This window comes from Rattus rattus, chromosome 1 (assembly GCF_011064425.1).
Source record: "Rattus rattus isolate New Zealand chromosome 1, Rrattus_CSIRO_v1, whole genome shotgun sequence".
Taxonomy (NCBI): domain Eukaryota; kingdom Metazoa; phylum Chordata; class Mammalia; order Rodentia; family Muridae; genus Rattus; species Rattus rattus.
In genome coordinates this window covers 206,113,951-206,117,653 of record NC_046154.1, presented here as the reverse complement: position 1 = coordinate 206,117,653, position 3,703 = coordinate 206,113,951, and positions in this window count along the sequence as shown.

Genomic DNA, 3,703 nt, shown 5'->3' with positions numbered 1-3,703 from the left:
AAAACTAAAAGCAATAAAAATGTAAGTTAAAGTAGGGGCTGGAGATGACTGCAATTAAAAACACTACTACCTCTTCCAGAAGACTTGAGTTATTTCCCAGCGCCCACAAAGGGCAAAAGGGCTCACAACTCCAATCTGGGAGGGGGGGGGGAGACAAACACTCTCTTCTGGTTTCATTGGGCATTGTACACAGGTGGCACAGACATCTGTACAAATTTAGTGTATTGGACTTACACACATCTTCATTTCTAACAGCCCCCATCCTCAGTGAACATTAACATAGCTTCTGAAGAATTTGGCTTTGTTTCACACCTCCAAGCAAGCAAATCTTGTCTCTCTTTACTCGACTTCCTGACTTCCTAGAAAACTTCTATTCATTCATCAAGCCCTTCGCTTCCTTGCCCATACCAGATGCTTTTCTATCCCAGTCCTTTAAACAGGCAGTGTGGGCTGGAGAGATGGCTCAGCGGTTAAGAGCACTGACTGCTCTTCTAGGGGTCCTGAGTTCAATTCCCAGCAGCCACATGGTGGCTCACAACCATCTCTAACGGGGTCTGATGCCCTCTTCTGGCATGCAGAAAGAGCACACATACAAAAAAATAATCATTTTAAGCAGGCAGTCTCAGTGTGGGAGGGTATCATTGCTGGTCAGAGTTCTCACAAAAGACTACACTTCTCACCTTTTCTCTGTCTCCTGCTACTCACTGTGTGTTGATTATATGGTTGTTTCTTCTACCAATTGGCGAGTTCCTTATAGATGTAGTTTACTTTTGAGAGGTGAAGTATTTCCAGGCCAGCCAGGGTTGGCTACACAGTGAGATCCAGAGCAGCCAGGACTGCAGAGAGAGACCCTACCTCAAAAACAAACTGGGGGGCAGGGCCTGCAGTGATGGGTCAGCAGCTAAAGGAGAGCTGCTTTTTGCAGGTCTGAACTGAGTTCCCACCACCCACACGGCAGCTCCCAATAATCTGCAACTCCAGTTCCAGACGAGACGATGCCTTTTATGACCTCAATGAGCTGTTGTACACACTCAGTCCACATAAAACAATTATTTTTAAGCGGCAGAGTAGGCTGAAGAGATGGCTCAGGGGTTAAGAGCACCACTACTCCTGTAGAGGACTTAGGTTTAGTTCCCAGCATCCATGCACCAGCTGAGTGGGCACCTGCACTCCTGCACAAACACATGAAAAAATGTACTATTAAAGGACATAGAAAACAGTGTCACTCATTCTGCCTGGGAGGTGGGGGTGGGGGATGGGGGTCCATAAAGGAGCATGGTCTGAGAAAGGTGAAGTCCAGCCAAACCTTGTTGAGTGGGTTTCTTTTGGCAGGGTGAGGTGACAGCGTGGGGGATGGGGAGTGAGAGGAGTAATCTGCTAGATGAAAATCTCCACGTGCCTGGGAAGACAATCCCGGCAGGCAGGCAGGCAGGCAGGCAGGCAGGCAGCATGCTGCTCACTCCTCACCCACCCACTTTCTCCCCTCTCTTCAGTCTCCACCACCGGCTTAGGAACTACGACTTGAGATACTGTTTCCCTTCCTAGAACAGACCGCTGTGGACAATAAAGGGAATCTTAAAACTTTGATTAAATGACATCACTTGGCTGTGCTCTGCCTTTGAGCTTTGAGATGACTGGGGTGGGGGTTGGGGGGTAAGGATATGGTCTTGCGAATTCCCGCAGTGGAACCCGGCGAAAAATGAAATGGAAAAAAAAGTCCCACTCCCCTTTTGCCAACCCCCAACACACACCTGTCTGTGTGAGCACACACACACACACAGCCTTTGCTAAAGGCTGGAAATTCCTTGTTCTCAGCGGAAGAGAGTAGGCGGGTGTGTGGGGGTGGTAGCCGTGGGAGGAAAGCGAAGAACAGACATCTCAGCTGCTCTGGCTGCGGGCTGCGGGGGCGCTCTGGGCCTTTGGTGGGGCCTGACAAGTCAATGTTGCTTTTCCTATTTTTTAAAAAAATGTATGTATTTTAAAATATACACACAAAGACTCGGATACAATCTACAGACACATAGATACAGAAGTAGATATAAAGAAACAAACACACAAACTAGAAATATTGTCAATAGTCTTCAACCTGACTAGCACTCTACAATTAACAGTTTCCACACACACTCTCTACTTAAATCTCCTGGCAAGTCTTGGGAAACAAAACTACAAATGATACTCAGTAGTTTCACTCTCACACTCAGGTTCCCATCGGGACCCATTCTGACCCACCAAGGGACTGGGACAAGTGTCTCAGCGAGATCTATCTTCTCTCCCTCCACCCTGGTCCCTAACACCGGAGCCAAGGCCTTAGATTCGGCGACTCCCTCCATCGTCTTCTTTCTTGGACCCCGACCAAGGCACAGTAAGTTCCGGCTCCCCGGCTTCACGCCCCAAGCTTCCCCACCCCTTGCCGCTGCACTAGCTGCCCTCTCTCTCTCTTCAGACCCCAAGACTTAGCGCCACCCTAAAGGGACCTGTGGGAGGGAGGGGGGCGCCTGGAGCAAAGGCAGTGTGGGCGAAGGATGTGCGTCACGGGGAGCGTGGGCAGGGGGAGGGCGGGGGCACGAGGAAACCCGGGGCCAGCGCCTGGCAGCCCAGACTCCAAAATAACCGGACTGGGGAGTGGGGGAGGGGCGTTGCATACATGGAAGGAAAGGCCGTCTAGTAGCGCCCTCCATTTGGCAAAGGGGTTCGAGAGAAGGACCCTGCTCCTTCCTACATCCCTAGTGTCTTTGGAAGGAAGACAAAAACCTGACCTATTGAAATCATTCCTCCTTGATAAAGTACCCATCCCTCTTCGGGAAACCGAGAGATCCCCCATCGTCAGTCTGGAATGAATCTGGAATGTAGAACCCGCCCAGACCCACACCACCCACGCCGTGCTGGGGCAAGCCACTCTCAAGTGCGGAGCAAAGGGGCGGAGCCGAGGTTTCGAACTAGAGGGACGTTTCCTCCCTCTGGCCAGTCCGCCACGCTTTCCACCCCCACCCTCTCTCCCCAAAGGCCTACACAACCCCCACGTGCCCAATACCCCTCCAACCCTCCTATCCGTGGGCGTGTAATGGGAACCAGATGGGGCTAGAAGAAACCGAGGGGGTTGGGCTCCTTGAAGGCGGTCCTCCGTGGTGGGCAGTCACGTAGACTACTCTTAGCCTACACTGTCCAGAGAGATCCAATAACTCATGACCTCAGAGAAGGCAGCCACCTTTTCCTGGCTTTGCCGTCCAATCCAAGCAGTAAGGCCTGACCATTAGGAAATAAAAAAGCATGGTAACCCCATCCCTGTCCTACCTACCAAACCCCGACGTGCCTAACCAACGCTCATGTAAGTAGTAGATTCTAGTATAACTTACGACCAGGGTTTCTGAGAGCCGCCTCTTCATATTACAACCTTTAGGCCAGAGAACGGTGTTGAAACACCGAAGGGATTCCTGCGCAGCCCCGCGCTAACAAGTTTACCCTAAGGGTACTTCCTCGGGGAGCGGAGCAGGAGGAACCGAACACCCCGACCCCTCGCCAACTTTTTTCCCATCACTTCTAACATTCAAACTAACGGCACGGCGCGGCCAGAGTGCGGCCAACGGGCGTCCGCGTCGTTGTTTGGACGCGTGTGCACGTACGTGCGCGTGTCTTTGTATACTTGTGCGTGGTTGTGAAACTGCGCTCTCGGCTCACAGGAGTAGGAGTGGTGCAGGGAGTAGGA